The sequence below is a fragment of the Xenopus laevis genome, chromosome 2L, assembly GCF_017654675.1.
Source record: "Xenopus laevis strain J_2021 chromosome 2L, Xenopus_laevis_v10.1, whole genome shotgun sequence".
Taxonomy (NCBI): domain Eukaryota; kingdom Metazoa; phylum Chordata; class Amphibia; order Anura; family Pipidae; genus Xenopus; species Xenopus laevis.
The window spans coordinates 20,854,950-20,870,220 of record NC_054373.1 but is presented as its reverse complement, the minus strand read 5'-3'; positions in this window follow the sequence as shown (position 1 = coordinate 20,870,220).

Sequence of the window (15,271 nt, the reverse complement as noted above, 5' to 3'; positions counted from 1 at the left end):
AAAAAACAGAGGGTTTTTATTATAAAATGTGTCAAAGTGAGACCAACTGGGTGTTTGTTTAAGGGCATTTCCTAGATTGCCTGCATGTGCCCAAGACCTATTACTTTTCACACTGAATAACGTTTGTGTTTTAATGTCAGATCTGTGGGAAAAGATTAGCAAACTGCTTATGGCTTTAAATAATTCTTACTGTACTGAATCCCAACTGGCAGATGGTTGTGAGATATCACAGTCCTCTGTATAAGTTGATAAAGGACTGACATATCCCTCACTGGGCATTATTTATAACTGTGCTATGCGCTAAACCGATTGTTGCACAAAGCGATGGGAGAAACCTCAAATTCTCCAGGATACTATAACAGAATCCTTGGTTCTTTTGTGGGATAACGCTGCACTGTGAGTCCCAAGGATCGATGATGTTATTGAGTGACAACGCTTTTCATGCTGCCAGTGTTAAAATCTAATATATCAAAGTTCTATCTTCCAAACTAATTCAACAGCTGAAACATGATGAGACTTGAGCAAACTACTGAGTGTTACTGGTTGGGCCAATAAATCATGGCAGTTATGATGATTCAAGTCATAAGAAATCAGTCTGTTTTAGACGTTCACTTTGGCTTTTCTGTTCATTTGATGCATCTGGATTTGCATCTACACTGCCATGCCATTTGTTTTATGTATATGTACGTATTTGGCCCAACTCCCTCCCATTTACATCCTGATCTGTTCATTCAGCCACTGGTTAAATGTATAAACAAATGATATTTGGCCATCTACGTGAATGGTGACATTAGACAATATTTAAGACAGTTCAACATGGGGGTGATTGCTCTAATAAATTAGCTACTAGCCTGACTATGGTCATCTTCAAAGTATATTGAGGAAGGCATCAATACATTGATATGTCTGTGATGTGGTTACCATAAAATGGCCATATCACAGTATATTCCATGACGGCTGAGCTGAAGAGGCCGCTCAGATGAATGGTAAAACATTATCAAGAAAACTCATAAAGTCAAGTTGCTTTAGACTTATTTAAACTAGAAACTGTATACCAGTGGTTCTCAACCAGTAGATTCAAGTTGCCCATCAACCTCTTGGATGTTGCTCCTAGTGGCCTCAAATGTGGTGCTTATTTTTTAATTTCTGGCACGGAGGAGAGTTGTGGTTGTGAAAAAACAGGTGTACTGCCAAAAGAGACTCATGTGGGCTGCCAGTCCACATGGGGGCTACCAAATAACCAATCACATCCATATTTGGCACCTCCAGGAACTTTTTCATGCTTGTATTGCTCTCCAATGTCTTTTTACATTTGAGTATGGCTCACGGGTAAAAAAAGGTTGGAGACCCCTGCTGTATACTATGACCCGCATGAAGGAAAATCTTCAAAGATATAGAGGAAAATGATTGTCACAAGGCAAGATATCTGTTGCTGCTTCTCTGGTCTTTAACTTGATTATTCGTGGAATTATTTGGTTATAGAACAGTTTTTACTGACGCCTGATTTGACATATTTAGAGAAAAGAAAGTGCTTTTCCATTATTTGCTGGAATATCATTAATGAAAAGACTTTTGACTGGTCTCACCGTTAGTGTCATTAATCCATACCCCTTCCATTCTCTAGCTCATGTGCCCTGCATACAAAGGGACCATGGAATGTGGTAAGGAATGTTGTGGCATTAACAGTTATGGCACTGTAGTGAGCACCAGCTGCACACAGAAGTTTTTATAAGGGAATTGTGGAAAGCTGCTAATAAGACTAGCCTCATCCCTGTGAATCTTCAGCTACCGGTAAAAAAATCATTATACAAAAATATTATATATTAGCTAAAGTTATTCTTCAGTGGTGAAGGAACTCACTAATAGAAGTAAGAAATAGAAGTTCATTACAATAGGTGGCTCCTTGTTTTACTGAACTCTATACAAAATCGGGAGTCCATATTATTATCAAACCAAGCCCACGGGACTTGCCCCAGTTCAAAAGGGCCATCAACTATAGAAAAATTTATATCAAAAAATGATATAAGTCCCAAAGCTTTCTTCAAGTAAAAAATATTAATTTATTGAAGTACATTTTAAAAGAATTAAAGCTGGTACATACTACTCCCCATATCCCACCTTACGCGTTTCGCACCCTCCGGCGCTTAGTCATGACTATGACTAAGCGCCGGAGGGTGCGAAACGCGTAAGGTGGGATATGGGGGGTAGTATGTACCAGCTTTAATTCTTTTAAAATGTACTTCAATAAATTAATATTTTTTACTTGAAGAAAGCTTTGGGACTTATATCATTTTTTGATATAAATTTTTCTATCCTTGTTTTACTGACCAACAATTGTTCACCACAAAACTTCCCAAAAGTATAAACCCAACTTACACTGCTTGGAGAATAACTTAACGCCGCACAGTTCCTGATATTTACTATTGAGTGCTGTTCTCTATCTCACTAGGTGGGGCATGAGGGCATTTTTAGCAATGCAGGTGTCAGGGAGCTGTAATCATGTTACCTGCTTATTGTTCTGTTAATCGACTGGTGGAGTTGATACCACTCCAACTTGCAGTGCTGTAGTAAAGAGTGACTGAAGTTTATTAGAGCACATGACTGAAGGCACCTGGGAAACTAACAACATGTCTAGCTCCATGTAAGATTGCAAAATTAAATTTAAAATAATATGATTGTTTAAAAAATAGATTTTAATGCAGGATTCTGCTGGAGGAGTGCTATTAATTGAGGAATTTTGTATAAAAAAATGTTTTCCCATTACAAAAGCCCTTTAAATAAAGAAAAGCGGATGGGACTTGGCAACAAACAAATGTGCCCAAGACACAAAATTGCTAAATTCCTGGACTATTCCAAACCAAAGCCAAAGCATAGGTAAGGTAAGTAAGGCAAAAACTGACAGCTGACCTACTAACGCTTCAGTTAAGGTGGAAAAGCAAAAGGAAAATAGAAAAATACAGTGGAAAATATGTTGGTCCAGTTCAAGAGGTTTTTATTTTAAGCTTTTACTTTGAACAAAATATTTTATTCTGTGTTTCTGATCATTTCACTTATTTCCCTTTACCTGCAAAGGCAACTCCATCTGGCAGAGGTTCTGATGGGTATTGGCAGATCCTTGAAACATTACAGACCTCACGATTGCCAGGAAATCATCAGCCGAAAGCCTGAATGTGGCCATTAGAACACCTGAGGTAGAACAAAACCAACCCTAGCTTCCCTGCATTCTCCCTGCTCTTTAAACCTGCAGATAAGAAAATACATGGACTGATTTTGTTTCCTTTCTTGATAAACAGATGGTATGTGGCTGGCACAGGTTTGCTGCCTTCATCGCCAGTTGTTACACTGATAAAATTACAGATTGAGGAACAATAAACACGAGTCGCAAATGGTAGGCATGAAGCTCTTTTCCTTTGTTCTGTTTAGCAGCCAGCTACAAAAGTATGCCTTGAATTAATTACACCTAAACAAATAAACACCCATGTATATACTGTACTTCTCAACATAACCAATGCACCCACATACTGTCCCTTACCGTCTGTGAGAGTTTGATTGCATACTGTGAATAGACACAAAACTACAATATTTATAGGTTGAATAATGTAAATCTTTCTTCACTTTGATAGTCATCCAGAAGCTTTGGATTTACTATATTTCCTAATAGCTTGCTGTATAAATCATTACTTCAAAAAAAATATGAGAAATCAATAGACTAAGCCCTATCAAACATTAGAATACATTTTCAAAGCACAGGTTATGTTCCGGGGAGGAGATGCAGGGAAAGGTTGTAAGCAGGGTTGGATGAGTGATGGATCAACTAAAATTGAGTTTATTGTAATTCTATTTCAAAATGTTTACTTTTCGGGTGGAATAAAATAGTCTATTTATAAAGAATTCCCAATGTATCCATTGTAAGTAGTTAGTATTATTGGAGTGGAGAGTACATCAAACTCATAAGGGGCTATGTTATCAAAGGCACTATGTTTGCCCAGGTGCAGTAACCCATAGCAACCAATCAGCAGATATCATCTATTGGTCACCCGTTTAAAAGCAGATATCTGCTCCTGGGCAAACTTTTATTACATATAGGGGGAAAGAATGCTAAAGTCTCATTTGTCCTACAATTTTAATGACTGTGCCTTACAGAAAGCTCAATTCCATAAATTCAGTTTTCATAGGGTTCTATTAGAACAAATCAGCTCTAAATAATATGGAATATCAAGAGTCTCCAGTTTTACTTCCAGAGTATTTTTCACAAAGTAGGCTGTTATACTGTTTGTTAGGTTAGCTAGATCTCACCCAGTACCAGGTACATAATATACAATTATTACCATGCAACTTGCTACTATAGGCCCCCAAGCACAGGATTCAGGGCCATAACTCATCCAGTCAATAATATATATATATATATATATATATATATATATATATATATATATATATATATATATATATATATATAGACAAATACAAGAGTCCTCTGCACTCAACCCATTATCAATATATTTAAGACAGAGACATTTTGTGCATACTGCTACTGAAAAATGCCTTACCCTTTAAACAAAACAGGGATTGTTTGTCCATATATTGCAATATATTTAAGCTGGCCAACTACGTCAAAGTCATCCCATATCTGGCCAGTCCTATGCTTAATTTTCATCTGATTCATTAAGAATTCTATGGTTTAATTATACATTTTATAAAAGGGACGAATACGTTTTACCTGCAACTTACTAGCTGCTTTCAAAGTAAAACTCCCAAACTTGGCTGCCCTTTTATTAGACACCAGTGGGAGCATTTTTCAGTAGCAGTATGCACAAAATGTCTCTGTCTTAAATATATTGATAATGGGTTGAGTGCAGAGGAATCTTGTATTTGTCTATATGTATTTTGTGGTCACACCCTCATTGCACCCCCGCCTAATGATTTTAAAAACTAGTGGTGAGCACAACTTTCCCTTGTTTGTTATAGTTCTACAAGAGCAGTGACCAGCTCCATGTTGTAGCTCCCACCCCCTCCAACTATAGTCAGGTGATCCCACTGGTGTCTAATAAAAGGGCAGCCAAGTTTGGGAGTTTTACTTTGAAAGCAGCTTGTAAGTTGCAGGTAAAACCTATTCGTCCCTTTTATAAAATGTATAATTAAACCATAGAATTCTTAATGAATCAGATGAAAATTAAGCATAGGACTGGCCAGATATGGGATGACTTTAACGTAGTTGGCCAGCTTAAATATATTGCAATATATGGACAAACAATCCCTGTTTTGTTTAAAGGGTAAGGCATTTTTCAGTAGCAGTATGCACAAAATGTCTCTGTCTTAAATATATTGATAATGGGTTGAGTGCAGAGGAATCTTGTATTTGTCTATATGTATTTTGTGGTCACACCCTCATTGCACCCCCGCCTAATGATTTTAAAAACTAGTGGTGAGCACAACTTTCCCTTGTTTGTTATATATATATATATATATATATATATATATATATATATATATATATATATATATATATATATATATATATATATATATATATATAGTATATATTGCTAATAATATAATAACATATATGGGTGCTTGCTAGTGATAAGGGAATTTTTTTGCCAGGCATAGATTCACTGCAAAATTATGCTCTTCGCCATCTGTGAATTCTATTGGAGTACAAATTCAGCAAGCGGCTTACTGTCCTGCAAGAGTTCATTTTTGTAATGGAGCTTAGATCAAATATATGCTAATGAAAGCTGGAAACCTTTTAAACAAAGAAGGTAAGTCTAAAGTTATAGTAGAAGAAGATGGTGATACCAAAGATTACTCTGATAATGATTTTGCTCTGCGGCCAGCAAGTTTCAGTATCTGCCACCATGTGATAATGTATTGAGATGGACTTTCCCTTATATCAAAAGCATAAGCTACTTTTAAGCGGTCCTTACAAACACGCTATAAGCAATTATAATTCAATGAAGACTACCAAGGTCACATACATGCACACTGAGGCTTTTACATAAGTCATCAAACTCCCCTATACCTTCTTATATCCTTCTGTTTATGAGTCAGGAGAGCTTTATCTTCTACTACGCAAATAAATAATCATTTATAAATAGAAGGGTGGCAAATCCTTATTAAATATGATGCAGACTAATGAATTCCCCTGTGCTAAAATATAACAATATTATAAGTTACAGAGGAGTTCCAAGATCATAAAAGGCCACAAGACCCTGCCTGTAAATACATATTTTACAGGTTATTCCTGCCTGTTGTGTTATAAAAAGGGTAATGTATTCCCAAATACTTTATAAGGATATTAGAAGCTGCGGAAGAGTTCTGTGACCACACAAAGCCACAAGATCAAGGTGGCTTCCAATATCCTTATACAATTTAGTAGGGGGTACATTTTCCTTTAAAACTTACAAGTTTTAGTTCCTTATAAAATAGTAAGTTTGAGGTAATAAAACCAGAGTCTGTGCAGAATGAGATACAACTTGGTTCAGTGCATGTTATTTTGGCCACCTCCAACTTAACAGCCAATTCATTGACTCCCCCCCATCCCTCCTGGTTCTTGAGTAAAGTCTCCGACTTCACCCCCCAATTTTTTAGAGGAGCTTAGAAACACCACTCCAGGCACCTACCTCCCCTCAAATTACCCATGCTTGAATGGCTTGAGTCACTTGCCTTAATTTTCCTTGCAATGGTTTTTAAGTACTGTCTTCTATAGGCATACACAGCTTTTTAAGTCACGGGTCAGGTGGTCTCCTTTCCAGCAATCTTCCCCACAAGGTGGCAAGTTTGTTCAAAAAGGCAGCTAGGCAGTCACATAGATAGGTAAGTGGGGATAAGGTGACTCGAACCTTTTTAATATAAGTATATCACAAAATTATTCAGAAAACATACGTGAAGTACATGGATATTCATTAGCAACATGCAGAAGGGCAATGTATCAGGAGGAGGTCTGTGAAAAAAACTGTAAAAGTATGTTCTTTTAGATAGTGCTTAGTGATGTCAGTTTATAAACAGTGGCTAGTGATGTCATAAGTTATAAATAGTGCTTAGTGATGTCACTTGTGTCACAGAACTCATTGAAACCTGCATATTATACCCCTACTGTAAAATATGTAGACATTGGAGTTCCATGGCCTGAATTAAAACATCTAGATTTTGGCCTCCTGCCTTTAGGGGGTACAGTATTCTCTGAACTTCTGCAAGTAATACATTTAGGGATGTATTTAACTGTACAGATCAAACCTTGATGTATTATACAGATACATTGCTTTAGCAGGACTGGAAATGTGACCAGAACTGATAAATATGCCAACAAGTTTGCATGCCTTCATCATCTCTGTCTGACAACTGCTCATGTTTTTGCAATTAAGACGTGAGTCATAAGACTGAATGTTTTAATGAATCATTTCTCATGCCTCTGGCACTTTGTTTATATATCTCTATTACTTTTCCCAGACTTGCTTAGATTGTTTATAGGAGCCTAACGTTGGTCATGAACTGCAAAGAACTGCTTTGTACAGATGCTCAGATGCATCTCATGATTATCTATGCATCCTCTCTCTGCAAATATTTGTATTTGTGTGTGTGTGTGGTCACAATACATTGACAGATATGGGACCTGTTATCCAGAATGCTTCCGACCTGGGGTTTTCCACATCTTTCCGTAATTTGGATCTTCATACCTTAAAGGACATGTAAAGCCTACATTTTTCTACCATGTATATAAGTTGGGCATATCTTCCCCACCCAAGCCACATCATTTGTACTGCATATACCCCCTCCATTTGCCAGCACCATCAAATTTTCTTAAAACAAATAGAAGCTTTCAACCAGTGGCCATTTTCCCTCTGACATCATCAGTAAGATTGACATCTGCAAATAGGACATGTACTGTATGCTGTAAAGTTCATGTAATGCAGAATGCAGCTTTACACAGGCACAACATATGTTGGTAAAAAGTTCTGATGGGTATTGTTTAGTAATCTGAGCTGAGAAGAACTGAGCATGCTCATGAGCCAACAGCCTAAGTAAATTCCTGAGGGAGGGGCAAGATTGGGTTAGAGGAGGAGAAGGAATTCTAAGTGATTAAGGGGATGCTGCAGCCTTACTGTTAACCTTTTAATGACCAGATTTTTAATGAAAGATTTCAAAGAGGCTGTTCACTGATTAATTTTTGTGGGGGGATATTTACATGTCTTTTCAGTCTATTAAAATAAGATTTAACCAGCTATACTAAGTGTATTTATCTGTTACACTATTCAGCCCAGCCGCCACACTTTACCCTTTCTTTTATTTTCTTATTTTGCTTTATTTTTATTTTACTCTATTTATTTCACGACATTCTATGCTTATATGTTTTAAAAATCTGAGCAATTGCTTCTTTGGAAAATCAATAAAACATTTCAGTTTAAAATAAGATTTAAACATGATTTAAACCCAGTAGGATTGTTTTGCCTTCAAAAAGAATTCATTATTTCTTAATGTGGATTAAGTACATAGTACTGTTTTATAAATACAGAGAACATTTTTAAAATGTGGGTTATTTGGATAAAATGGAGTCTATGGGAGACAGCCTTTCTGTAATTTGGAGCTTTCTGGATAAAGGATAACAGATCCCATACCTGTATATGTTTTTATCGGTTGTATAGGTGCATTCTAGTTGGCACTTAGTGATGTCCCATGATTCATTGAAACTTGTTTTAATAATAATAATAATATCATAATAATAATTATAATAATATAATAATTATAATAATACCATGTGACAATGTTTAGTGTGTTACCACAGTAATGGTAAAGGAAGATGCTCCTCCCATACATGCCTTTTGCATTAGATGGTTATATTAATTTAATTAGACAACGACAGAATGTCACATATCAAAAATGAACCCTTGTTTTTCTCTTTGTTTGTTTCTTTAGTCTTCGGAATCAATTTGTATTTACTCCGGAATTTTGATTCCCATTTTACAGTGTATGCAGAAGATTGCATTCCCACATAATGCCCACATAAATACATCCACACTTGCTGTTCCCTCCATAATTATCATTTCCATGATCATCTCTGAACTTTCATGTAAACTCTGTATTGATTCAGCGGCAGAGATTTATAACTTTACATAGAGAAACAAATCACTGTAAAGTAAGCTAAAATGCAGTTCCATTAATAACAATCTTGTGCCTCCTATAGCCATTAATCTGTAGAGGAAGTTCCAAACTCTCGCTAGGTGAGATAATAATGTGTCATTTAGTGAGTATCAAATAGACTGCTAGGTAATTGAGTAGCTGGCAGAGCCCTGGCTGCAAATGAAAAATGCTTACGGTATGACACTCTCAGAGTGGGGCCGGGGAAAAAAATCCCAAGAGAATTAACTGAAAGGAAACTTGTACAATATAATATGTTGGATGTTACTATATTCCTCAGCTTAAGGGAAAAGAACAGGGTTATAGGGACATGGTAAGAAGTTACAGTTAATGATTTCTTTCAAAATATAATTTAACATTAAAAAATCAACTGTTACATTGTTTTGTTTTTTTTTTTTCATTATTGTAGATTACTATTATTAGTATAAAAATATCCTGAATAAAATGATTGTCCCTCTATTTGCCCCTAGTCATTCTCCCATGCTGTACAGGATCGGATAGGGAATTCATTGTCACTTAGTTACAAAGTGCTGGGACTCCGTCGTGGCAAAGAAAATGCATTAGTTAATAGTGCTCCTCCAGTATAATTCTGCATTGAAATCTATTTTTTGAAAGAGCCAACAGATTTTTTTAAAATTGAATTTTGAAATCTGACATTGGGCTAGACATGTTTTTAGTTTCCCATGTGCCCTCAGTCATGTGACGTGCTATCTGATAAACCTCTATACTGCTGCACCTCAAGTTGGAGTGATATAACCCCCCTCCCCTTCCCCCAGCAGCCTATCAGCAGAACAATGGGCAGATACCTGTAACAACTCTCTGATCAGCTCACTGGTAGATATGAGAATAGCACTTAATAGTAAATATTTAAGTCCCACTGAGACTCCTTCAGTTACATTGAGTAAGAGAAACAATAGCCTGTCTGAAAGCAGTTCCATTGTGAAGTGCTGGCTATTTCTGAAAGCTCAGGATCAGGCAAAATTACCTGAGGTGACTGCCTAAACTCCAATATCACAACTAAAAGAAACATATGTTTCAGCAATAATATTTTATATGGTGGAGTGATTTATTTGCAGTGTAAACAATGCAATTTACTGCAACCATAAAAATCATGACAGAATCCCTTAAATGTTATGTATCTCCAGCAGAAACAGGAGAAAGCAGTGCTGTTCGCTCATACTTATTACCTGCACATGACTCTTCTCTTCCTTGTTGCTCCATATTTCAAACAAATTTGTAATTGAATATCCATAGCCTTCTCTTTAACAATGAAGTTTAAAATTTAGAAAAGTAATATAAGCCCCTTTACCTTTAATAGGGGAATATACATTTCTGAATTTTTGCCTTTGGAAGATGTCATATCTGATTTTTGGTTCTCAGGTATTAGTTAAACCTGGTTCCTTCTGTAGTTGACCCACTTCTACGGGGATATGCTAAGTGTAGGTTTGATATTAAGTATCCCTTTAAGATAAGGTACTGTAAAGAAGGAAGACACTCATCATGGAGGTACATGCCCAGGATCAAGTAGCACAGACTTTAGAGACCAGCAGAAGCCATTAACTGCTGTACACATGGTCTGTGACTACCAACAAGTCTTTTCCAGCTAACTCTTGCACAAGTCAAAACAGTGAGACCTCTAGTGGCCAGTTGGAACATATCATATTGCTACAGGTACCATGGACACTTGATAGGCACAGAGTGCAATGTATTAATTATGCTGCTGCAGAGTCACAATGCTAAATGTTCTGCTTGTCTGGTTATTCCACTGGCACCCAACATAACACTTTTTCTAAGTGAAGTAAAGCACTACAATACTTGTGTTTTGTTATTCATTTCTATGTTTGGACCAAAACTTTTCTTGTACTCCATCCATAAACTCTACCTTCTTCTTATTTAACAGGCTGTTCCAGAAACACTTCCAAGGTTGAGCCATGCTCAACCTTTCCCTGTCCAGTTTCTGCAGGATCGGATTGGGCTGGTTGGACAATGGGAAAAAAAGCCAGTGGGTCCCACTGACCCAGAAGGAGGGGAGGGTTGCAAGCTCTGAATGAGTTCAATACCTGGGTGGGGGCCCTTAGGGGGGTGTGATGGCCCCTGAGGTGGCAGCCCTGGTGGACCCTCCCAGTCTGACCAAGAGTATCTGTAATAATAACATCATCCTCTTCTTTGCACAATATAGGGAAATTGTTCATTCAACATTGAAATTTTCACTCATACAGTTTAGAGAAAGTAATGATTGTAGAGCCAACTGGAGTGTCATGGTCACCTATAGGCATTCTGACCTTACCATTTACTATTGGAGGTTAATCTGTTATTAATTTACTATTTCTTTTTGTTGGCCACCATTTTTAGGAGATCGGTCATGCAATTAACCTGGCCATCATTGTATGTACATAAGTATAGTATAATTGGTGCCATTGCTTGCGGTATTCTAGTAACCAAAAAGGAAGGTTCCACAAGTTACCATTATGAGTAATTTACCAAATTAAAGCAGTGGTCCAGGTGCACCAGCCCTGGACCCTTAGCTCAGGTATCTTATACTGTAATTAATTGCGAACAGAGCATGAAATGCGTAGGCCCATAAGAGGTGTTTACCTTTTAATTTAATCTCAATAAACAGTTTTTTTTATTTCATGTGGATTTCCTAGAGTGCCTAGAGACCTCCTTATGTTCACCATTGCTTGCAGTTCCTACACTGCCTACATGCATCTTAACTTGTCCATGGCACCAGTAATTTCCTTAAAGTTCGACTGGCAGATACATGGGAATGTTTTTGTCAAGCTAATGATTGTTCCCTCTATTATTATTATAATTCACATCAATTCACAAAATTGCTCTTCACAGTGTTATGTTCAAAATGTTTTTCAGCCACAGTATTACAGATATTAGAGAACAGAATTATTTGCGTATTAATCATATCTCACTTTCCCTATATGAACCAGTAAATAAAATTAGAGCCAACTGTGTCTGTAGGTTGTCGAATGTTGCGGCGCAGCTGTAGTCCGTGTATGGTTAAAGGAGAGCATTATTGTTTATCTGAGTTGCAGAGTTCAGTGCCTGGAATTTGCATAATACGATTTAAATATTTTTCCTGCTGACTTGTCCATAACCTCTCAGCAGCTGAATAAAGATTTCAATGCTAATGAGTGCTTTGTTACAATTTCCAGTGATGGCTAATGAAGTGATTCAATTTGGTCATGAAATGCCAATTTGTCTGTGTTGCTTCCTGAAGTAAGGAAGAGTGCTGAATAAAGAGGCTGGGATATTTTTACTAACTTATTTTTTAGATAATATCTATTCAAAATGTTTCTTTCAGGTCTGTCCTCAATTTACTGTGTGCTTTTATATTATTTTATTTCCATAAAGGAACTAATCAGAATGACAAATGAAATGGGGATTGAGATATCCTGACTAGAAGACCTAACATTATCATATTGTAAAGAATATGAATCCCTCTCTTTATCAAGAGAGAAGGAACTCATAAATTATACATTTCTCAACTTTCCTCTTCCTAACCATAGCAAATGTGAGGTTTTGTAGAAGAAATATACTTATAACAGTCTGTTATAGGTATCAAGCAATTTGACACGGGGTAGCAATGTTGCTGAATTTGTGGAATTTATAGAAATGATAAATATGCATAATAATGCAACAACTAATTATAAAGGTATATGTTACAATCTTTAAGGGTCATTTATGAACAAAGCAGCAAGTGTTGATCTTGATCATTACCGGTACTTGCATCCAAAGATCTTTCTTCCTCTTCCAAATAGTTGCACTAAGCTCTATTGCATTTGTTAGTGATGCGCAGGCCGTGTCAGTTGGGTTTGGGACAATGTCTGCACAAGATTGCCAGGTCATGACATTAGAGATTGATGGGTAGGACGCGGGTCTATAAATAGAGTAGCCATTCCGGGTTGGGAGGGTTCGAGATAGGGTTGGGTGCGGGGTCGATTTTTTTGTCAACCTGCACATCACTTAAGTTCATCTTGGCTTTTCCACTGAATCATGTGCAAGTGCGCCTATTGATACTGAGGAACCTTGGAGCTACCACCACCCTTAACAAGGCAGACATATGGTAGCCACACCTACCAATGACCAATGGCAATATGGCCAGCTTTTATGTGGTTGCCTGCCATATATCATTACCTGTGGATCTGTGTTCCTGGTTACTATCTATCTATCTATCTATCTATCTATCTATCTATCTATCTATCTATCTATCTATCTATCTATCTCTCTCTCTCTCTCTCTCTCTCTCTCTCTCTCTCTCTCTCTCTCTCTCTCTCACTATCTCTCTCTCTCTATTCCATATCAGTAAGATCTGGCGCTCTACAAATACAATACCCAATCTCTAAAGATAGAAATAATCTGCAAGTACTCATGCACAGGCACAAGAGAACAAATCTACTAATACGATGCTTAATACAGAATCCATTGAATTGGACTGTCTGATTGCCATGATGTATCACCTGGTGGCAAAAGTCATTAATTACAACAAGAAGCTGATAATCCACCTGCCATAAAGGGCAGCCTGTCTCTGGAACATATTAAAAGAAAGTTAATGCAGAAGTACAGTGGGGATTGGGAATGCGCGTGTGCTTTTGTATCTAATAGTGCTAATGTCTGGGAATGGGTCTGTTTCATGTGTTCTGCTGTTTGTGTTCTGATCTTTCATCTTATCATCATTAAAAAAATATCTTTGTGAAAGATTAACACTTTACGGGAAACATAAGTAAAACCTTATAGTGTCCAGCAGTATAATCATTTTGGTGGATATAGATAAGAAGAGCATGACAGGCAGAATACAGTTTTGGGAGGGATAAACCTTTCTACTTCTGGCCACCAGTGTTCTATCTCTATAGCCCCGTGGTTGCCAAACTTTTTAAGTTCAAGGAATAACTTTGTTCAAGGTCCCATTTGGTTCATAGATAGGTTACAGATATAGGTATGGGACCTTTTATCCAGAATGCTCAGGACCTGGGGTTGTCCGGATAAGGGATCTTTCTGTAATTTGGATCTTCTGGAAAATGAGGCTCAATGTTGATAAATGCAGGTTATGCACTTTGGCAAAAATAATATAAATGCAAGTTATATACTAAATGGCAGTTGGGAGTTTCCTTAAATGAGAAGGATCTAGGGGTCTTTGTAGATAACAAGTTGTCTAATTCTGGGCAGTGTCATTCTGTGGCCACTAAAGCAAATAAAGTTCTGTCTTGTATAAAAAAGGGCATTAACTCAAGGGATGAAAACATAATTCTGCCTCTTTATAGGTCCCTGGTGAGGCCTCATCTGGAGTATGCAGTTCAGTTTTGGACTCCAGTCCTTAAGAGGGATATAAATGAGCTGGAGAGAGTGTAGAGACTAAGTGCAACTAAACTAGTTAGAGGGATGAAAGACTTAAATTATGAGGGTAGACTGTCAAGGTTGGGGTTGTTTTCTCTGGAAAAAAGGCACTTGTGAGGGGACATGATTACACTTTACAAGTACATTAGAGGACATTATAGACAAATAGCAGGGGACCTTTTTACCCATAAAGTGGATCACGTACCAGAGGCCTCCCCTTTAGACTAGAAGAAAAGAACTTTCATTTGAAGCAACGTAGGGGGTTCTTCACAGTCAGGACAGTGAGGTTGTGGAATGCACTGCCGGGTGATGTTGTGATGCTGATTCAGTTAATGACTATAAGAATGACTTGGATGATTTTTGGACAGACATAATATCAAAGGCTATTGTGATACTAAACTCTATAGTTAGTATAGATATGGGTATATAGAATTTATGTGAAAGTAGGGAGGGGTGTGTGTTTGGATGCTGGGTTTTCATTTGGAGGGGTTGAACTTGATGGACTTTGTCTTTTTTCAGCCCAATTTAACTATGTAACTATGTAACTAAGGCAGCACAGAGTCCAGAAACCTTCCTTCATATAATATTTCCATTGAGTTAGGCATTTAAAGGTATCACTAGTTCATGTGTGGTGGTCATGTTCTACATCAGGGTTAATACCGTGGTTCACTCTATCTTTGGTATTTGTACCTCAAAGCGCTCTACTATTGCTCTATTATCCTACAAATTACCCTAACACAATTTCAAATATTCACTGTTACCATGGCTGCCCGAAATGGACAATCGCTAA